The 23,038-nt window shown below is 40.2% G+C and overlaps 9 non-coding genes across 9 annotated transcripts; all 9 read left to right on the top strand.

Moving 5' to 3' along the window:
• The first annotated feature begins 541 nt into the window (after positions 1 to 541).
• TRNAA-AGC (transfer RNA alanine (anticodon AGC)) lies at positions 542 to 614 on the top strand. Its single transcript has one exon. It is a non-coding gene; the product is annotated as a tRNA-Ala (tRNA).
• A 3,127-nt stretch (positions 615 to 3,741) lies between these two features.
• Positions 3,742 to 3,814, top strand: TRNAA-AGC (transfer RNA alanine (anticodon AGC)). Its single transcript has one exon. It is a non-coding gene; the product is annotated as a tRNA-Ala (tRNA).
• Positions 3,815 to 4,057: 243 nt separating this feature from the next.
• TRNAA-AGC (transfer RNA alanine (anticodon AGC)) lies at positions 4,058 to 4,130 on the top strand. Its single transcript has one exon. It is a non-coding gene; the product is annotated as a tRNA-Ala (tRNA).
• An 870-nt stretch (positions 4,131 to 5,000) lies between these two features.
• On the top strand, positions 5,001 to 5,073 carry TRNAA-AGC (transfer RNA alanine (anticodon AGC)). Its single transcript has one exon. It is a non-coding gene; the product is annotated as a tRNA-Ala (tRNA).
• A 243-nt stretch (positions 5,074 to 5,316) lies between these two features.
• On the top strand, positions 5,317 to 5,389 carry TRNAA-AGC (transfer RNA alanine (anticodon AGC)). Its single transcript has one exon. It is a non-coding gene; the product is annotated as a tRNA-Ala (tRNA).
• A 1,502-nt stretch (positions 5,390 to 6,891) lies between these two features.
• TRNAA-AGC (transfer RNA alanine (anticodon AGC)) lies at positions 6,892 to 6,964 on the top strand. The gene has a single exon. It is a non-coding gene; the product is annotated as a tRNA-Ala (tRNA).
• Positions 6,965 to 7,207: 243 nt separating this feature from the next.
• Positions 7,208 to 7,280, top strand: TRNAA-AGC (transfer RNA alanine (anticodon AGC)). Its single transcript has one exon. It is a non-coding gene; the product is annotated as a tRNA-Ala (tRNA).
• An 870-nt stretch (positions 7,281 to 8,150) lies between these two features.
• TRNAA-AGC (transfer RNA alanine (anticodon AGC)) lies at positions 8,151 to 8,223 on the top strand. Its single transcript has one exon. It is a non-coding gene; the product is annotated as a tRNA-Ala (tRNA).
• Positions 8,224 to 8,466: 243 nt separating this feature from the next.
• On the top strand, positions 8,467 to 8,539 carry TRNAA-AGC (transfer RNA alanine (anticodon AGC)). The gene has a single exon. It is a non-coding gene; the product is annotated as a tRNA-Ala (tRNA).
• The last annotated feature ends 14,499 nt before the right edge of the window (positions 8,540 to 23,038 follow it).

Genomic DNA, 23,038 nt, shown 5'->3' with positions numbered 1-23,038 from the left:
TTTCATTTGTAGATACCCTTCAAAGTCCAAATGTTTTAATCTTTCATTTTATTTGTATATACCCTTCACAGTTACAAATAGTTTTTTGTCATGCAACATATAAAAATATTTAGTCAGACTTAGCTAATTATGACAACTACTCACACCATTTTAAAAGAGAGACACCTTATAATATGTTAGTAAATGATCTCCCAATGCCTTTTTTTGAACCTGTCATTCATCAATGGGGAATTAGCTCATATGGTAGAGCGCTCGCTTAGCATGCGAGAGGTAGCGAGATCGATGCTCGCATTCTCCAAATGTTTTTTCCTTTCATTTCATTTGTAGATACCCTTCAAAGTCCAAATGTTTTATTCTTTCACTTTATTTGTATATACCCTTCACAGTTACAAATAGTTTTTTGTCATGCAACATATAAAAATATTTAGTCAGACTTAGCTAATTATGCCAACTACTCACACCATTTTAAAAGAGAGACACCTTATAATATGTTAGTATATCATCTCCCAATGCCATTTTTTTTTAGTTTTTATTCATCAATGGGGAATTAGCTCAGATGGTAGAGCGCTCGCTTAGCATGCGAGAGGTAGCGAGATCGATGCTCGCATTCTCCAAATGATTTAGCCTTTCATTTCATTTGTAGATACCCTTCACAGTCCAAATTTTTGAATCTTTCATTTTATTTGTGTATACCCTTCACAGTTACACATAGTTTTTTTGTCATGCAACATATAAAAATATTTAGTCAGACTTAGCTAATTATGACAACTACTCACACCATTTTAAAAGAGAGACTTAGCTAATTATGACAACTACTCACACCATTTTAAAAGAGAGACACGTTATAATATGTTAGTAAATGATCTCCCAATGCCTTTTTTTTGAACTTGTCATTCATCAATGGGGAATTAGCTCAGATGGTAGCGCGCTCGCTTAGCATGCGAGAGGTAGCGAGATCGATGTTCGCATTCTCCAAATGATTTAGCCTTTCATTTCATTTGTAGATACCCTTCACAGTCCAAATCTTTTAATCTTTCATTTTATTTGTATATACCCTTCACAGTTACAAATAATTTTTTTGTCATGCAACATATAAAAATATTTAGTCAGACTTAGCTAATTATGACTAGTACTCACACCATTTTAAAAGAGAGACACCTTATAATATGTTAGTAAATCATCTCCCAATGCCATTTTTTGAAGTTTTTCTTCATCAATGGGGAATTAGCTCAGATGGTAGAGCGCTTGCTTAGCATGCGAGAGGTAGCGAGATCGATGCTCGCATTCTCCAAATGATTTAGCCTTTCATTTCATTTGTAGATACCCTTCACAGTCCAAATTTTTGAATCTTTCATTTTATTTGTGTATACCCTTCACAGTTACACATAGTTTTTTTGTCATGCAACATATAAAAATATTTAGTCAGACTTAGCTAATTATGACAACTACTCACACCATTTTAAAAGAGAGACACCTTATAATATGTTAGTAAATGATCTCCCAATGCCTTTTATTTGAACTTGTCATTTATCAATGGGGAATTAGCTCAGATGGTAGAGCGCTCGCTTAGCATGCGAGAGGTAGCGAGATCGATGTTCACATTCTCCAAATGATTTAGCCTTTCATTTCATTTGTAGATACCCTTCACAGTCCAAATGTTTTAATCTTTCATTTTATTTGTATATACCCTTCACAGTTACAAATATTTTTTTGTCATGCAACATATAAAAATATTTAATCAGACTTAGCTAATTATGACAACTACTCACACCATTTTAAAAGAGAGACACCTTATAATATGTTAGAAAATGATCTCCCAATGCCATTTTTTGAACTAGTCTTTCTTCAATGGGGAATTAGCTCAGATGGTAGAGCGTTTAGCATGCGAGAGGTAGCGAGATCGATGCTCGCATTCTCCAAATGTTTTATCCTTTCATTTCATTTGTAGATACCCTTCAAAGTCCAAATGTTTTAATCTTTCACTTTATTTGTATATACCCTTCACAGTTACAAATAGTTTTTTGTCATGCAACATATAAAAATATTTAGTCAGACTTAGCTAATTATGCCAACTACTCACACCATTTTAAAAGAGAGACACCTTATAATATGTTAGTAAGTCATCTCCCAATGCCATTTTTTTAAATTTTTATTCATCAATAGGGAATTAGCTCAGATGGTAGAGCGCTCGCTTAGCATGCGAGAGGTAGCGAGATCGATGCTCGCATTCTCCAAATGATTTAGCCTTTCATTTAATTTGTAGATACCCTTCACAGTCCAAATTTTTGAATCTTTCATTTTATTTGTGTATACCCTTCACAGTTACACATAGTTTTTTTGTCATGCAACATATAAAAATATTTAGTCAGACTTAGCTAATTATGACAACTACTCACACCATTTTAAAAGAGAGACACCTTATAATATGTTAGTAAATGATCTCCCAATGCCTTTCATTTGAACTTGTCATTCATCAATGGGGAATTAGCTCAGATGGTAGAGCGCTCGCTTAGCATGCGAGAGGTAGCAAGATCGATGCTCGCATTCTCCAAATGTTTTATCCTTTCATTTCATTTGTAGATACCCTTCAAAGTCCAAATGTTTTAATCTTTCATTTTATTTGTATATACCCTTCACAGTTACAAATAGTTTTTTGTCATGCAACATATAAAAATATTCAGTCAGACTTAGCTAATTATGCCAACTACTCACACCATTTTAAAGGAGATACAAATTATAATATGTTAGTAAATCATCTCCCAATGCCATTTTTTTAAAGAAGTCATTCATCAATGGGGAATTAGCTCAGATGGTAGAGTGCTTGCTTAGCATGCGAGAGGTAGCGAGATCGATGCTCGCATTCTCCAAATGTTTTATCCTTTCATTTCATTTGTAGATACCCTTCAAAGTCCAAATGTTTTAATCTTTCATTTTATTTGTATATACCCTTCACAGTTACAAATAGTTTTTTGTCATGCAACATATAAAAATATTTAGTCAGACTTAGCTAATTATGACAACTACTCACACCATTTTAAAAGAGAGACACCTTATAATATGTTAGTAAATGATCTCCCAATGCCTTTTTTTTGAACTTGTCATTCATCAATGGGGAATTAGCTCAGATGGTAGAGCGCTCGCTTAGCATGCGAGAGGTAGTGAGATCGATGCTCGCATTCTCCAAATGATTTAGCCTTTCATTTCATTTGTAGATACCCTTCACAGTCCAAATCTTTTAATCTTTCATTTTATTTGTATATACCCTTCACAGTTACTAATAATTTTTTGTCATGCAACATATAAAAATATTCAGTCAGACTTAGCTAATTATGCCAACTACTCACACCATTTTAAAGGAGATACACCTTATAATATGTTAGTAAATCATCTCCCAATGCCATTTTTTTAAAGAAGTCATTCATCAATGGGGAATTAGCTCAGATGGTAGAGAGCTCGCTTAGCATGCGAGAGGTAGTGAGAACGATGCTCGCATTCTCCAAATGTTTTATCCTTTCATTTCATTTGTAGATACCCTTCAAAGTCCAAATGTTTTAATCTTTCATTTTATTTGTATATACCCTTCACAGTTACAAATAGTTTTTTGTCATGCAACATCTAAAAATATTTAGTCAGACTTAGCTAATTATGACAACTACTCACACCATTTTAAAAGAGAGACACCTTATAATATGTTAGTAAATCATCTCCCAATGCCATTTTTTGAAGTTTTTATTCATCAATGGGGAATTAGCTCAGATGGTAGAGTGCTCGCTTAGCATGCGAGAGGTAGCGAGATCGATGCTCGCATTCTCCAAATGATTTAGCCTTTCATTTCATTTGTAGATACCCTTCACAGTCCAAATTTTTGAATCTTTCATTTTATTTGTGTATACCCTTCACAGTTACACATAGTTTTTTTGTCATGCAACATATAAAAATATTTAGTCAGACTTAGCTAATTATGACAACTACTCACACCATTTTAAAAGAGAGACACCTTATAATATGTTAGTAAATCATCTCCCAATGCCATTTTTTGAAGTTTTTATTCATCAATGGGGAATTAGCTCAGATGGTAGAGCGCTCGCTTAGCATGCGAGAGGTAGCGAGATCGATGCTCGCATTCTCCAAATGATTTAGCCTTTCATTTCATTTGTAGATACCCTTCACAGTCCAAATTTTTGAATCTTTCATTTTATTTGTGTATACCCTTCACAGTTACACATAGTTTTTTTGTCATGCAACATATAAAAATATTTAGTCAGACTTAGCTAATTATGACAACTACTCACACCATTTTAAAAAAGAGACACCTTATAATATGTTAGTAAATGATCTCCCAATGCCTTTTATTTGAACTTGTCATTTATCAATGGGGAATTAGCTCAGATGGTAGAGCGCTCGCTTAGCATGCGAGAGGTAGCGAGATCGATGTTCACATTCTCCAAATGATTTAGCCTTTCATTTCATTTGTAGATACCCTTCACAGTCCAAATGTTTTAATCTTTCATTTTATTTGTATATACCCTTCACAGTTACAAATATTTTTTTGTCATGCAACATATAAAAATATTTAATCAGACTTAGCTAATTATGACAACTACTCACACCATTTTAAAAGAGAGACACCTTATAATATGTTAGAAAATGATCTCCCAATGCCATTTTTTGAACTAGTCTTTCTTCAATGGGGAATTAGCTCAGATGGTAGAGCGTTTAGCATGCGAGAGGTAGCGAGATCGATGCTCGCATTCTCCAAATGTTTTATCCTTTCATTTCATTTGTAGATACCCTTCAAAGTCCAAATGTTTTAATCTTTCACTTTATTTGTATATACCCTTCACAGTTACAAATAGTTTTTTGTCATGCAACATATAAAAATATTTAGTCAGACTTAGCTAATTATGACAACTACTCACACCATTTTAAAAGAGAGACACCTTATAATATGTTAGTAAATCATCTCCCAATGCCATTTTTTGAAGTTTTTATTCATCAATGGGGAATTAGCTCAGATGGTAGAGCGCTCGCTTAGCATGCGAGAGGTAGCGAGATCGATGCTCGCATTCTCCAAATGATTTAGCCTTTCATTTCATTTGTAGATACCCTTCACAGTCCAAATTTTTGAATCTTTCATTTTATTTGTGTATACCCTTCACAGTTACACATAGTTTTTTTGTCATGCAACATATAAAAATATTTAGTCAGACTTAGCTAATTATGACAACTACTCACACCATTTTAAAAGAGAGACACCTTATAATATGTTAGTAAATCATCTCCCAATGCCATTTTTTGAAGTTTTTATTCATCAATGGGGAATTAGCTCAGATGGTAGAGCGCTCGCTTAGCATGCGAGAGGTAGCGAGATCGATGCTCGCATTCTCCAAATGATTTAGCCTTTCATTTCATTTGTAGATACCCTTCACAGTCCAAATTTTTGAATCTTTCATTTTATTTGTGTATACCCTTCACAGTTACACATAGTTTTTTTGTCATGCAACATATAAAAATATTTAATCAGACTTAGCTAATTATGACAACTACTCACACCATTTTAAAAGAGAGACACCTTATAATATGTTAGAAAATGATCTCCCAATGCCATTTTTTGAACTAGTCTTTCTTCAATGGGGAATTAGCTCAGATGGTAGAGCGTTTAGCATGCGAGAGGTAGCGAGATCGATGCTCGCATTCTCCAAATGTTTTATCCTTTCATTTCATTTGTAGATACCCTTCAAAGTCCAAATGTTTTAATCTTTCACTTTATTTGTATATACCCTTCACAGTTACAAATAGTTTTTTGTCATGCAACATATAAAAATATTTAGTCAGACTTAGCTAATTATGCCAACTACTCACACCATTTTAAAAGAGAGACACCTTATAATATGTTAGTAAGTCATCTCCCAATGCCATTTTCTTTCATTTTTATTCATCAATAGGGAATTAGCTCAGATGGTAGAGCGCTCGCTTAGCATGCGAGAGGTAGCGAGATCGATGCTCGCATTCTCCAAATGATTTAGCCTTTCATTTCATTTGTAGATACCCTTCACAGTCCAAATTTTTGAATCTTTCATTTTATTTGTGTATACCCTTCACAGTTACACATAGTTTTTTTGTCATGCAACATATAAAAATATTTAGTCAGACTTAGCTAATTATGACAACTACTCACACCATTTTAAAAGAGAGACACCTTATAATATGTTAGTAAATGATCTCCCAATGCCTTTCATTTGAACTTGTCATTCATCAATGGGGAATTAGCTCAGATGGTAGAGCGCTCGCTTAGCATGCGAGAGGTAGCAAGATCGATGCTCGCATTCTCCAAATGTTTTATCCTTTCATTTCATTTGTAGATACCCTTCAAAGTCCAAATGTTTTAATCTTTCATTTTATTTGTATATACCCTTCACAGTTACAAATAGTTTTTTGTCATGCAACATATAAAAATATTCAGTCAGACTTAGCTAATTATGCCAACTACTCACACCATTTTAAAGGAGATACACCTTATAATATGTTAGTAAATCATCTCCCAATGCCATTTTTTTAAAGAAGTCATTCATCAATGGGGAATTAGCTCAGATGGTAGAGTGCTTGCTTAGCATGCGAGAGGTAGCGAGATCGATGCTCGCATTCTCCAAATGTTTTATCCTTTCATTTCATTTGTAGATACCCTTCAAAGTCCAAATGTTTTAATCTTTCATTTTATTTGTATATACCCTTCACAGTTACAAATAGTTTTTTGTCATGCAACATATAAAAATATTTAGTCAGACTTAGCTAATTATGACAACTACTCACACCATTTTAAAAGAGAGACACCTTATAATATGTTAGTAAATCATCTCCCAATGCCATTTTTTGAAGTTTTTATTCATCAATGGGGAATTAGCTCAGATGGTAGAGTGCTCGCTTAGCATGCGAGAGGTAGCGAGATCGATGCTCGCATTCTCCAAATGATTTAGCCTTTCATTTCATTTGTAGATACCCTTCACAGTCCAAATTTTTGAATCTTTCATTTTATTTGTGTATACCCTTCACAGTTACACATAGTTTTTTTGTCATGCAACATATAAAAATATTTAGTCAGACTTAGCTAATTATGACAACTACTCACACCATTTTAAAAGAGAGACACCTTATAATATGTTAGTAAATCATCTCCCAATGCCATTTTTTGAAGTTTTTATTCATCAATGGGGAATTAGCTCAGATGGTAGAGCGCTCGCTTAGCATGCGAGAGGTAGCGAGATCGATGCTCGCATTCTCCAAATGATTTAGCCTTTCATTTCATTTGTAGATACCCTTCACAGTCCAAATTTTTGAATCTTTCATTTTATTTGTGTATACCCTTCACAGTTACACATAGTTTTTTTGTCATGCAACATATAAAAATATTTAGTCAGACTTAGCTAATTATGACAACTACTCACACCATTTTAAAAAAGAGACACCTTATAATATGTTAGTAAATGATCTCCCAATGCCTTTTATTTGAACTTGTCATTTATCAATGGGGAATTAGCTCAGATGGTAGAGCGCTCGCTTAGCATGCGAGAGGTAGCGAGATCGATGTTCACATTCTCCAAATGATTTAGCCTTTCATTTCATTTGTAGATACCCTTCACAGTCCAAATGTTTTAATCTTTCATTTTATTTGTATATACCCTTCACAGTTACAAATATTTTTTTGTCATGCAACATATAAAAATATTTAATCAGACTTAGCTAATTATGACAACTACTCACACCATTTTAAAAGAGAGACACCTTATAATATGTTAGAAAATGATCTCCCAATGCCATTTTTTGAACTAGTCTTTCTTCAATGGGGAATTAGCTCAGATGGTAGAGCGTTTAGCATGCGAGAGGTAGCGAGATCGATGCTCGCATTCTCCAAATGTTTTATCCTTTCATTTCATTTGTAGATACCCTTCAAAGTCCAAATGTTTTAATCTTTCACTTTATTTGTATATACCCTTCACAGTTACAAATAGTTTTTTGTCATGCAACATATAAAAATATTTAGTCAGACTTAGCTAATTATGACAACTACTCACACCATTTTAAAAGAGAGACACCTTATAATATGTTAGTAAATCATCTCCCAATGCCATTTTTTGAAGTTTTTATTCATCAATGGGGAATTAGCTCAGATGGTAGAGCGCTCGCTTAGCATGCGAGAGGTAGCGAGATCGATGCTCGCATTCTCCAAATGATTTAGCCTTTCATTTCATTTGTAGATACCCTTCACAGTCCAAATTTTTGAATCTTTCATTTTATTTGTGTATACCCTTCACAGTTACACATAGTTTTTTTGTCATGCAACATATAAAAATATTTAGTCAGACTTAGCTAATTATGACAACTACTCACACCATTTTAAAAGAGAGACACCTTATAATATGTTAGTAAATCATCTCCCAATGCCATTTTTTGAAGTTTTTATTCATCAATGGGGAATTAGCTCAGATGGTAGAGCGCTCGCTTAGCATGCGAGAGGTAGCGAGATCGATGCTCGCATTCTCCAAATGATTTAGCCTTTCATTTCATTTGTAGATACCCTTCACAGTCCAAATTTTTGAATCTTTCATTTTATTTGTGTATACCCTTCACAGTTACACATAGTTTTTTTGTCATGCAACATATAAAAATATTTAATCAGACTTAGCTAATTATGACAACTACTCACACCATTTTAAAAGAGAGACACCTTATAATATGTTAGAAAATGATCTCCCAATGCCATTTTTTGAACTAGTCTTTCTTCAATGGGGAATTAGCTCAGATGGTAGAGCGTTTAGCATGCGAGAGGTAGCGAGATCGATGCTCGCATTCTCCAAATGTTTTATCCTTTCATTTCATTTGTAGATACCCTTCAAAGTCCAAATGTTTTAATCTTTCACTTTATTTGTATATACCCTTCACAGTTACAAATAGTTTTTTGTCATGCAACATATAAAAATATTTAGTCAGACTTAGCTAATTATGCCAACTACTCACACCATTTTAAAAGAGAGACACCTTATAATATGTTAGTAAGTCATCTCCCAATGCCATTTTCTTTCATTTTTATTCATCAATAGGGAATTAGCTCAGATGGTAGAGCGCTCGCTTAGCATGCGAGAGGTAGCGATATCGATGCTCGCATTCTCCAAATGATTTAGCCTTTCATTTCATTTGTAGATACCCTTCACAGTCCAAATTTTTGAATCTTTCATTTTATTTGTGTATACCCTTCACAGTTACACATAGTTTTTTTGTCATGCAACATATAAAAATATTTAGTCAGACTTAGCTAATTATGACAACTACTCACACCATTTTAAAAGAGAGACACCTTATAATATGTTAGTAAATGATCTCCCAATGCCTTTCATTTGAACTTGTCATTCATCAATGGGGAATTAGCTCAGATGGTAGAGCGCTCGCTTAGCATGCGAGAGGTAGCAAGATCGATGCTCGCATTCTCCAAATGTTTTATCCTTTCATTTCATTTGTAGATACCCTTCAAAGTCCAAATGTTTTAATCTTTCATTTTATTTGTATATACCCTTCACAGTTACAAATAGTTTTTTGTCATGCAACATATAAAAATATTCAGTCAGACTTAGCTAATTATGCCAACTACTCACACCATTTTAAAGGAGATACACCTTATAATATGTTAGTAAATCATCTCCCAATGCCATTTTTTTAAAGAAGTCATTCATCAATGGGGAATTAGCTCAGATGGTAGAGTGCTTGCTTAGCATGCGAGAGGTAGCGAGATCGATGCTCGCATTCTCCAAATGTTTTATCCTTTCATTTCATTTGTAGATACCCTTCAAAGTCCAAATGTTTTAATCTTTCATTTTATTTGTATATACCCTTCACAGTTACAAATAGTTTTTTGTCATGCAACATATAAAAATATTTAGTCAGACTTAGCTAATTATGACAACTTCTCACACCATTTTAAAAGAGAGACACCTTATAATATGTTAGTAAATGATCTCCCAATGCCTTTTTTTTTAACTTGTCATTCATCAATGGGGAATTAGCTCAGATGGTAGAGCGCTCGCTTAGCATGCGAGAGGTAGTGAGATCGATGCTCGCATTCTCCAAATGATTTAGCCTTTCATTTCATTTGTAGATACCCTTTACAGTCCAAATCTTTTAATCTTTCATTTTATTTGTATATACCCTTCACAGTTACTAATAATTTTTTGTCATGCAACATATAAAAATATTTAGTCAGACTTAGCTAATTATGACAACTACTCACACCATTTTAAAAGAGAGACACCTTATAATATGTTAGTAAATCATCTCCCAATGCCATTTTTTTGAAGTAGTCATTCATCAATGGTGAATTAGCTCAGATGGTAGAGCGCTCGCTTAGCTTGCGAGAGGTAGCGAGATCGATGCTCGCATTCTCCAAATGTTTTATCCTTTCATTTCATTTGTAGATACCCTTCAAAGTCCAAATGTTTTAATCTTTCATTTTATTTGTATATACCCTTCACAGTTACAAATAGTTTTTTGTCATGCAACATATAAAAATATTTAATCAGACTTAGCTAATTATGCCAACTACTCACACCATTTTAAAAGAGAGACACCTTATAATATGTTAGTAAATCATCTCCCAATGCCATTTTTTTTGAAGTTTTTATTCATCAATGGGGAATTAGCTCAGATGGTAGAGCGCTTGCTTAGCATGCGAGAGGTAGCGAGATCGATGCTCGCATTCTCCAAATGATTTAGCCTTTCATTTTGTTTGTAGATACCCTTCACAGTCCAAATTTTTGAATCTTTCATTTTATTTGTATTCACAGTTACACATAGTTTTTTTGTCATGCAACATATAAAAATATTTAGTCAGACTTAGCTAATTATGACAACTACTCACACCATTTTAAAAGAGAGACACCTTATAATATGTTAGTAAATGATCTCCAAATGCCTTTTTTTGAAGTAGTCATTCATCAATGGGGAATTAGCTCAGATGGTAGAGCGCTTGCTTAGCATGCGAGAGGTAGCAAGATCGATGCTCGCATTCTCCAAATGTTTTATCCTTTCATTTCATTTGTAGATACCCTTCAAAGTCCAAATGTTTTAATCTTTCATTTTATTTGTATATACCCTTCACAGTTACAAATAGTTTTTTGTCATGCAACATATAAAAATATTCAGTCAGACTTAGCTAATTATGCCAACTACTCACACCATTTTAAAGGAGATACACCTTATAATATGTTAGTAAATCATCTCCCAATGCCATTTTTTTAAAGAAGTCATTCATCAATGGGGAATTAGCTCAGATGGTAGAGTGCTTGCTTAGCATGCGAGAGGTAGCGAGATCGATGCTCGCATTCTCCAAATGTTTTATCCTTTCATTTCATTTGTAGATACCCTTCAAAGTCCAAATGTTTTAATCTTTCATTTTATTTGTATATACCCTTCACAGTTACAAATAGTTTTTTGTCATGCAACATATAAAAATATTTAGTCAGACTTAGCTAATTATGACAACTTCTCACACCATTTTAAAAGAGAGACACCTTATAATATGTTAGTAAATGATCTCCCAATGCCTTTTTTTTTAACTTGTCATTCATCAATGGGGAATTAGCTCAGATGGTAGAGCGCTCGCTTAGCATGCGAGAGGTAGTGAGATCGATGCTCGCATTCTCCAAATGATTTAGCCTTTCATTTCATTTGTAGATACCCTTCACAGTCCAAATCTTTTAATCTTTCATTTTATTTGTATATACCCTTCACAGTTACTAATAATTTTTTGTCATGCAACATATAAAAATATTTAGTCAGACTTAGCTAATTATGACAACTACTCACACCATTTTAAAAGAGAGACACCTTATAATATGTTAGTAAATCATCTCCCAATGCCATTTTTTTGAAGTAGTCATTCATCAATGGTGAATTAGCTCAGATGGTAGAGCGCTCGCTTAGCTTGCGAGAGGTAGCGAGATCGATGCTCGCATTCTCCAAAAGTTTTATCCTTTCATTTCATTTGTAGATACCCTTCAAAGTCCAAATGTTTTAATCTTTCATTTTATTTGTATATACCCTTCACAGTTACAAATAGTTTTTTGTCATGCAACATATAAAAATATTTAATCAGACTTAGCTAATTACAGATGGCGCCGGCCTTATTATTGCCGCCTGGACGCCATGGCGGAGGTTCTGGCGCATCGATATTTTTATGGCGCTGGCGTCCGCCAAGCGACATGGTTGCTCGCCATGTAATACAATCTGCCACCACTGGGTGGCTAATGCTCCATCAAGATACAGTCGGAGTGATTCCTCCATTCGCCGTATTACTATACTGTATGAGAAGCTCGTGCGCGATTAGACGCTCATGCACGATGAGGTGCTCGTGGGAAATGATAAAGTACAGTACAGTACAGTAAAGTAAATTAAAATGAGACACTAGTGAACGTACAATACAGTACAAGTGAGCAAATGGAGGAGGCGCTGAAGTCAAAGTGCCTCCTGCCTTTCCAGAGTTGGACGGTATCGACTTGCGCTAAAATAAAGTACAGTACTACAGTACATGACAGCACTAATCTATGAAAGGACAAACTCAGACAATCCATGAAAGAACTACAGGTATCAGACGCTGGCGGGCCGTCCTCGGGGTTCTCGCAAGGGGGGCGTCTCAGAGGCTGCAGGGGTACTGGTTTTGCCATCACATCCTGCCACGGATTACATGACAGTACAGTAGTCTAGTGGTTAGCTGCGCGGCAAACCAAGCAGGAGGCCCGAGTTCGATTACGGAGGGGAGGGGGTTGTAAGATAATTTTGATGTTTATTTATTTATTTATTCATTTATTCATTCATTTATTTATTTATTTATTTATTTATTTATTTATAAATGCACAGTAATCAATAAAGCTAGCGTAGACCACTAAATGTGTACTGAAGGATTCACAAGCCGAGTCCTGACAGACCAGACTTCACGGAGGTTCAGGCGCATCTGCGGCCGAATCTAGATAGTACACTCGGGAGATTTAGCCGCTAATGCGACTGAACCTCCGCGAGGACCAAGAGTTACAGTATGAGTTGAAGCGTCCAGTGCGAGGTTTGCCGGGGGTGACTGGTTTAAGAAAGCCCTATTTCACACGCTGCAATACTGTATTGTCTCTTGCAAGGAGTAATGAAGTCAAGCGCCTCCTCCCCTCCCCCCAGGGGTGGAGGGGGTCGGCTAATACAGGTCATTACACTTCAACATCTCCTGCAGAGCAAAGAATCCACGAAGGGGCGGGCCGTGCCGTCCTCGGGGTTCTCGCCAGGGGGGCGTCTCAGAGGCTGCAGGGGTACTGGTTTTGCCATCACAACTGCTGCTCCTCCTCCTCCTGCCACGGTTTACATGACCGTGCAGTAGTCTAGTGGTTAGCTGCGCGGCAATCCAAGCAGGAGGCCCGAGTTCGATTACGGAGGGGAGGGGGTTGTAAGATAATTTTGATGTTTATTTATTTATTCATTCATTCATTTATTTATTTATAAATGCACAGTAATCAATAAAGCTAGCGTAGACCACTAAATGTGTACTGAAGGATTCACAAGCCGAGTCCTGACAGACCAGACTTCACGGAGGTTCAGGCGCATCTGCGGCCGAATCTAGATAGTACACTCGGGAGATTTAGCCGCTAATGCGACTGAACCTCCGCGAGGACCAAGAGTTACAGTATGAGTTGAAGCGTCCAGTGCGAGGTTTGCCGGGGGTGACTGGTTTAAGAAAGCCCTATTTCACACGCTGCAATACTGTATTGTCTCTTGCAAGGAGTAATGAAGTCAAGCGCCTCCTCCCCTCCCCCCAGGGGTGGAGGGGGTCGGCTAATACAGGTCATTACACTTCAACATCTCCTGCAGAGCAAAGAATCCACGAAGGGGCGGGCCGTGCCGTCCTCGGGGTTCTCGCCAGGGGGGCGTCTCAGAGGCTGCAGGGGTACTGGTTTTGCCATCACAACTGCTGCTCCTCCTCCTCCTGCCACGGTTTACATGACCGTGCAGTAGTCTAGTGGTTAGCTGCGCGGCAATCCAAGCAGGAGGCCCGAGTTCGATTACGGAGGGGAGGGGGTTGTAAGATAATTTTGATGTTTATTTATTTATTCATTCATTCATTTATTTATTTATAAATGCACAGTAATCAATAAAGCTAGCGTAGACCACTAAATGTGTACTGAAGGATTCACAAGCCGAGTCCTGACAGACCAGACTTCACGGAGGTTCAGGCGCATCTGCGGCCGAATCTAGATAGTACACTCGGGAGATTTAGCCGCTAATGCGACTGAACCTCCGCGAGGACCAAGAGTTACAGTATGAGTTGAAGCGTCCAGTGCGAGGTTTGCCGGGGGTGACTGGTTTAAGAAAGCCCTATTTCACACGCTGCAATACTGTATTGTCTCTTGCAAGGAGTAATGAAGTCAAGCGCCTCCTCCCCTCCCCCCAGGGGTGGAGGGGGTCGGCTAATACAGGTCATTACACTTCAACATCTCCTGCAGAGCAAAGAATCCACGAAGGGGCGGGCCGTGCCGTCCTCGGGGTTCTCGCCAGGGGGGCGTCTCAGAGGCTGCAGGGGTACTGGTTTTGCCATCACAACTGCTGCTCCTCCTCCTCCTGCCACGGTTTACATGACCGTGCAGTAGTCTAGTGGTTAGCTGCGCGGCAATCCAAGCAGGAGGCCCGAGTTCGATTACGGAGGGGAGGGGGTTGTAAGATAATTTTGATGTTTATTTATTTATTCATTCATTCATTTATTTATTTATAAATGCACAGTAATCAATAAAGCTAGCGTAGACCACTAAATGTGTACTGAAGGATTCACAAGCCGAGTCCTGACAGACCAGACTTCACGGAGGTTCAGGCGCATCTGCGGCCGAATCTAGATAGTACACTCGGGAGATTTAGCCGCTAATGCGACTGAACCTCCGCGAGGACCAAGAGTTACAGTATGAGTTGAAGCGTCCAGTGCGAGGTTTGCCGGGGGTGACTGGTTTAAGAAAGCCCTATTTCACACGCTGCAATACTGTATTGTCTCTTGCAAGGAGTAATGAAGTCAAGCGCCTCCTCCCCTCCCCCCAGGGGTGGAGGGGGTCGGCTAATACAGGTCATTACACTTCAACATCTCCTGCAGAGCAAAGAATCCACGAAGGGGCGGGCCGTGCCAGACGTGCTTCCAGAGCTGGCGGGCCATCCTCAGGGTTTTTTCTATTGGAATACAGTGTGTACAGTATTTTGTAGAATGATATTTAATAAAACTATACAGTACAGTATGTCCTAGCGATTTAGTATCTCCAAACTCTTTTAAATAAAGTTTTGGGCGCATGATGAAAGTCATGTGTCTAGGACCCCCGCGCCGAAATTTTGCGTCACCTGTGCTTTATTGTACTGTATGCTGTGCACCACTGCATTGTACAGTACAATGGCGGAGCGCAGAGAGGGCCCGTACAGCACCCGGGAGCTGAGGCACCTTGTGCGCTGGAGAGACAGGACTCTCTCCAGCAACAAGGAGAAAATGAAGGCCTACAGAAAGACCCGCAGGGCTATCCTTAGGGACACTGGCCGTCAGCGGTCTATCCGCTCCTTAGAGCGGCGCTGGAGTGACCTGGTCAGGAGGGATCCTGAGAGACTTCAGGCCATCAGGCGCTGTAAGCACAGTACTGTACCGAGGGGGGTACAGGGAGGGGGGGTTGGCGGCTCTAGAGAGCACCGTCGATATGGTCTGTGTGGGCCCTGGGCAGCAGACCATATCAACGGCGCACTTTCACAGTACGGGATGCGGTCATAATGTCGAATGACATAATGTCGAATGTCAAAATGTCGACACCACAATGTCAAATGTGTAAAAATGCCCTAAGCATCGCGAGCGAAGCGAGCGATGCGAGGGTCCGATTCACTATGTCAATAGTGTCCATGTCGACACTGTTGACATTTCGGGCCAAAAAAAACCCAAAAGAGCAATTCGACATAACCCCAGTCAACATTATGGCAGTCGACATTTTTGAAATGTCGACATTAACCCATGTCGACATTTTTACACATTTGACATTGTGGTGTCGACATTTTGACATTCGACATTATGTCATTCGACATTTCAATCCACACCCTACAGTACATGTACTGTACAGTACACCATAAACAATTGGGGCTGTGTGTGAATAGGGATCAACAATGCGGTGTACTGTAGGAAGGAAGAGGAGGATGAGGTGGAGCAGCAGGAGGACCAGGAGCCAGGCAGTGAGTACAGTGGTCCGGTGGAGGGGGTGCTTTGTGGGATGCGGAGGTGGGGGTTGGCTGTTGAAGTGGTTGGAAGTGCAGGTGGTTCTGGAGGAACTGAAGATGCCGTTCAGCGAAGGCATTCACTTTGGGGTGCACTGCATTGAGTGTCACGCAGCCTTTGGGCCTTTGCTGGTTGTACAGTACATATGTACACATCCCAGCATGCCACTTTTTGTATACAGTACAGTATGATGGATTGTTAAAACTGTGGCATGGCATGCTGGGTGGGATGTGTACAGTACTTCCACAACAATTGGAGGGCCATGACTTTGACACAACCGTTCTATGGAGTTCTAAAAGTAGAAGGGAATTTACTGTACAGTACAGTACGTTTACAATGTTTTTTTTTTTTTTTTTTAATGCAGCCTTACTAGGCCACACCCGGGAAGAAGAGGCGGTTCCCCTCGACACCGAGGAGGAAGAGGAGGATGAGGTGGAGCAGCAGGAGGACCAGGAGCCAGGCAGTGAGTACAGTGGTCCGGTGGAGGGGGTGCTTTGTGGGATGCGGAGGTGGGGGTTGGCTGTTGAAGTGGTTGGAAGTGCAGGTGGTTCTGGAGGAACTGAAGATGCCGTTCAGCGAAGGCATTCACTTTGGGGTGCACTGCATTGAGTGTCACGCAGCCTTTGGGCCTTTGCTGGTTGTACAGTACATATGTACACATCCCAGCATGCCACTTTTTGTATACAGTACAGTATGATGGATTGTTAAAACTGTGGCATGGCATGCTGGGTGGGATGTGTACAGTACTTCCACAACAATTGGAGGGCCATGACTTTGACACAACCGTTCTATGGAGTTCTAAAAGTAGAAGGGAATTTACTTTACAGTACAGTACGTTTACAATGTTTTTATTTTTTTTTATTTTTAATGCAGCATCACTAGGCCACACCCGGGTAGAAGAGGCGGTTCCCCTCGACACCGAGGAGGAAGAGGAGGATGAGGTGGAGCAGCAGGAGGACCAGGAGCCAGGCAGTGAGTACAGTGGTCCGGTGGAGGGGGTGCTTTGTGGGATGCGGAGGTGGGGGTTGGCTGTTGAAGTGGTTGGAAGTGCAGGTGGTTCTGGAGGAACTGAAGATGCCGTTCAGCGAAGGCATTCACTTTGGGGTGCACTGCATTGAGTGTCACGCAGCCTTTGGGCCTTTGCTGGTTGTACAGTACATATGTACACATCCCAGCATGCCACTTTTTGTATACAGTACAGTATGATGGATTGTTAAAACTGTGGCATGGCATGCTGGGTGGGATGTGTACAGTACTTCCACAACAATTGGAGGGCCATGACTTTGACACAACCGTTCTATGGAGTTCTAAAAGTAGAAGGGAATTTACTTTACAGTACAGTACGTTTACAATGTTTTTATTTTTTTTTATTTTTAATGCAGCATCACTAGGCCACACCCGGGTAGAAGAGGCGGTTCTCCTCGACACCGAGAAGGAACAGGAGGAGGAGGTGGAGCAGCAGGAGGACCAGGAGCCAGGCAGTGAGTACAGTGGTCCGGTGGAGGGGGTGCTTTGTGGGATGCGGAGGTGGGGGTTGGCTGTTGAAGTGGTTGGAAGTGCAGGTGGTTCTGGAGGAACTGAAGATGCCGTTCAGCGAAGGCATTCACTTTGGGGTGCACTGCATTGAGTGTCACGCAGCCTTTGGGCCTTTGCTGGTTGTACAGTACATATGTACACATCCCAGCATGCCACTTTTTGTATACAGTACAGTATGATGGATTGTTAAAACTGTGGCATGGCATGCTGGGTGGGATGTGTACAGTACTTCCACAACAATTGGAGGGCCATGACTTTGACACAACCGTTCTATGGAGTTCTAAAAGTAGAAGGGAATTTACTTTACAGTACAGTACGTTTACAATGTTTTTATTTTTTTTTATTTTTAATGCAGCATCACTAGGCCACACCCGGGTAGAAGAGGCGGTTCTCCTCGACACCGAGAAGGAACAGGAGGAGGAGGTGGAGCAGCAGGAGGACCAGGAGCCAGGCAGTGAGTACAGTGGTCCGGTGGAGGGGGTGCTTTGTGGGATGCGGAGGTGGGGGTTGGCTGTTGAAGTGGTTGGAAGTGCAGGTGGTTCTGGAGGAACTGACAATGCCTTTGGTGTAGGACTTCACTTTGGGGGGGCTCTGCGCTGGGTGTCACGCAGACTTTGGGCCTTGCCTGTTTGTACAGTACACTACTGTAGGTGGGTGGTGCCCGCTTGGAGATGGTGTGTAGACATTTCAATCTACACCATTAGGACCTTCTTCTATGGAGTTGTACTGTACAGTACATGTTCAGTACAGTACCTGTAAGTAGGCAAATGATGTTTTTTTTCCTGTACTACTGTATTTTCCTTTCTCCACTCAGACATCATTGAGGTGGAGGCCATGGAGCTGGAGGAAGATGAGGAGGAGGACGATGAAAGTGGTAAGAATTACTGTAGTACTGCACTGTAACCAGAGGTGTAAAAGTGATGGGCAACTGGTTTCCAATGGTAGAGGGAACTGAGTTCCGCCTCTGACACAGTCCTGAACAGTAATTCCAATAGAAAAGCCTGTCCCACCCACCAGCTTCTTCTTTTGGCATGGCATGCTTTATTTTATGGCATACTGTACAGTACAGTACGACCACCACCGTTGAAGTGAAGAAGGGCCACTAAGTGGAACAGGTTCTGTACATGCTGTATTGTAATGCTCACTTTTTCTCCCACTACAGTGCCAATCGTCCATGGGGGCCCAAGACACCAACTGCGGATAAGCCAGCACAGGCCAGGATCAGACTCGCAGGGGCCTGGCCCGGGTCCCGGCCCCAATTATAGAGGTACAGTTACAGTACAGTATGTCAGTGGTTGGGATTGCTTTTGTAGAATAATAATACAGTACAGTACAGTACTTACCGTACAGTACACTATAGTAACGTTAACATTTTACTTCCCCACCACAGAACAACAACAGAGGGCTCAGCGGCTCAGGGCGCTTGAGGCGGTGCGGGTGCTGATGCACCAGTTCATTGATTTCATTTTCCAATTTTTAGTTCGTTTAATTTAATTGTTATTCTGGCGTTGTTTCTTTTTTTTTCATACTGTATTTATAAATATTTTATTGTTACTCCAATGTATCCTTGTCTTTTTTCCAGCGTGAGACGATACTGTACAGTAACTTATTGTATGCTACTGCAAATACTGAATACTGTAGTAAACACTTTTATTGACAGCAGATGGATGATATGGCATACAGTACAATCAGTGGGGAAAAGGTAGCAAGGTACAGTACAGTACAGAATAGAAAAAAAAAAAAAATCACACACAGATTTTTTTTTTTTTTTTATTTGTTTGGGGTGGGGGTTCAGCAAGACACACACATACAGTAAAACAGACTGTCTACAGTACAGTACATTGCACCGAATCAACATTTTTCTACTTGTTATCCACATGTACAGTACAGTAAAATACTTTTATTGACAACAGATGGATAATATGGCATACAGTACAATCAGAGGGGACAAGGTACAGTTCAGTAGCAAGGTGCAGGACAGAATAATAAACAAAAGGTACTGTACAGCAGTGGTGCAGGTAGAATTTTTTTCTTGGTGGTACAGTACTCATGGGCTCTACCAAATACTGTATGGGTGTGGCCATGTGTCATGAGTGTTCGTGGTCACACAAAGCTAGAAGAGTGACTAAGGGCCTTATTCGAATTTACTCTTTCTGACAAAATTCTTCTTAGATGGACAAAACCATGTGCACTGCAGGTGGGGTAGATTTTACTATTGCAGAGAGAATTAGATTTGGGTGGGGTTTTACTGTACTGTACTTCAAAGTACAGTACAGTAAGCTCTATATTGCAGTGTAACAATAAAGCAGTCAGTATTTTTCCTGCACAGAAACAAAATACTGTAACTCACCCAAATCTAATTCTCTCTGCTCATTATACTGTACATCTGCCCCACCTGCAGTTTTGTCCATCTAAGAAGAATTGTGACAGAAAGAGTGAATGCGAATAAGGCCCTAAATGACAATAGTGGCGTGGCATCAGGAGACAGGGAATGAGAAGCAGGAAATGACTGGGGGTCGGTTGGCTCTTGCTTGGCGGAGAGCTGGGCAGATTGTGCTTACAATTGTGGAGCCTGCTCTTCATGCTATCGCCACTGCAGATGCCTGTCAGTGTGACAGGCTAAATCAGCAGTAGCGGTAGCTACGCCAATCATAACGCTGAGTGGGCGGGCTGCGGATGTATTATATTTAGACTTAAATTAAAAATAGAATTGACAGTGGGTCAGGGAGTAAGTGGTACTGCGTACCTGCAACATACTGTATTTCTTACAGGTACTGTACAGTACTCTGTACCACACCGTACCCCCTTGCTTGCAACACTGCTGTACAGTACTGTAACATCACACACACAACTTTTATTTTTATTATACAGTATTTTGGGGTGGGGGTTCATAGAGAAACACACAGAAAACAGACTGATTAAGTACTTCTATACTATTTTAATACAGTACTACATACCACTGGGTTGTCCATTTATTTTGACTATAACAGGCAATACTTTATATAGATGATTTATGCAATTATTACAAATGTCCGGTGTCAGCACTTCTTGCCAAAATTTACGGATCCCATCCAACAGCTGCTGTTTTGTTGTCGGCTTCGCAGTGTTCCTGATGTAATACTTCATTTGAGCCCATACCAATTCAATTGGATTCATGTCCGGGGATCTAAAGTAAACAGTATGATACAATAAAGGTATTTCAATAATGTTTCTTTTAGAACAGAAAAGCATACAATCTTGATAAAACCATAAAAGTACAGTACAATATTAAAGCAATACTCACTCTGGTGGTGTGCGTTCCCAATTGATGCCTTTCTCTTCCATGAATTTTGCAGAGGCAGAGTGTTTAGGATCATTGTCCTGGAATAGTCTATGATGCGATGGGAAACGTTTCCGCACATATGGCACCATACATCCCTCTACTATTCTTTCTTGAAAGAATTGTTTATCCATGATCCCTAGAGAAAAAAGCAGTATTGTTTATTAATAACCACTGCATTCAATTTTAATTATTGTAGTGTACAGTATAGTACATTATTTCTTACAAACACAGACAACGCATGGTACTGTATACTGTACTATACTGTACCTTCGAACATTAACAATGGGCCAGCTCCCAATCGTGATATGGCTCCCCATACGTGGACTTTCAGTGGATGCTTTGGCCGTGGCTTCAATGAGATATGGTCCTTCTTACGGAATGACATTCGCGAGAACCTCTCGAGTGCAACTGAGGATTCATCGGTGAAAAGGACATCCTGAAAAGTTTCACCGCTCTCAATCCAACGACGTGCCTGTTCCACTCTCTTCTCTTTGTTGACATCTCTAACCATGGGAGTTATCCTGTCAACAGCACAAAAATATACAGGTAATTTAATACAGTACTGTATTATAGACATCATTAAACAACCGTGCAGTACTGTATGCAAATAATGTAGGTATTAACCACTTGAGTGGTACTGTACTGAATGCCTGGAGATTTTCCGGATTCAGCTGTGCTGGTGCAGTGGGCTGTCCCGGAAAATCTCAAGGCATGCCACTATACAGTAGGTGTACGCCAGTGGTGTCCTTGTGTGCACCACTGGTGCAGCACCTCCAGTCAATTCCCCCACCCCTCCCCCACTGCCGGGTATGGTTGGTGCGGCTTGTGGGGGCTGGCGAGTGCTCAGGCCGAGTCCTCCAGAGCTGCCACGAAAATCCCTCATCATGACGCCATTGTCACTATGAGGAACAGTAGCATCAAGCTCTGCCGCCGCTGCCCTGGTACTGTAGGTTTGTACAGCAAAAAAAAGGACAAAATAAAGAGGGTGTATCGTGCAAGCAGGGGTATTTTTGAACAGGCTCCAGCAGGAACTGATGCCCTTACTCTGCTTCACTCTCTGACAAAATCCTCCCCACAGTAGATGGACAAACCCATGTGCACAGCAGGCGAGGCAGTGCAAAATGACACACCCAAATCTACTGTACAGTAGATACTGTAATTCTCTCTGCGCAAGTCCAGTAACACCTGCCTCACCTGCAGTGCACATGGGTTTGTCCATCCAAGAAGGATTTTGTCAGAGAGTGAAGAAGAACAAGGGCCTCAGTACATGCTGGAGCCTGTTCAAAAATACTTTTCCGGTACAGATGGTGAGAGCCCTGGTGTTATACTGTACAATACTTACCAACCGCGCTCAGAGACTCCTCCTCCAGCTGGGTGGGGGCAGAGGTGGCCCTCTCCTCCTGGGTGGCGGCAGGGAGGCTTTCTGGAGCTGCAAATGTCAAAAAAAAAAAAGGACAAAATAAAGAGGGTGTATCGTGCAAGCAGGGGTATTTTTGAACAGGCTCCAGCAGGAACTGATGCCCTTACTCTGCTTCACTCTCTGACAAAATCCTCCCCACAGTAGATGGACAAACCCATGTGCACAGCAGGCGAGGCAGTGCAAAATGACACACCCAAATCTACTGTACAGTAGATACTGTAATTCTCTCTGCGCAAGTCCAGTAACACCTGCCTCACCTGCAGTGCACATGGGTTTGTCCATCCAAGAAGGATTTTGTCAGAGAGTGAAGAAGAACAAGGGCCTCAGTACATGCTGGAGCCTGTTCAAAAATACTTTTCCGGTACAGATGGTGAGAGCCCTGGTGTTATACTGTACAATACTTACCAACCGCGCTCAGAGAATCCTCCTCGAGCTGGGTGGGGGCAGAGGTGGCCCTCTC

This window comes from Crinia signifera, chromosome 3 (assembly GCF_055691185.1).
Source record: "Crinia signifera chromosome 3, ASM5569118v1, whole genome shotgun sequence".
NCBI lineage: Eukaryota > Metazoa > Chordata > Amphibia > Anura > Myobatrachidae > Crinia > Crinia signifera.
Note: the sequence above shows the minus strand (reverse complement) of the source record. Positions and strands in the feature narration are given on the sequence as shown.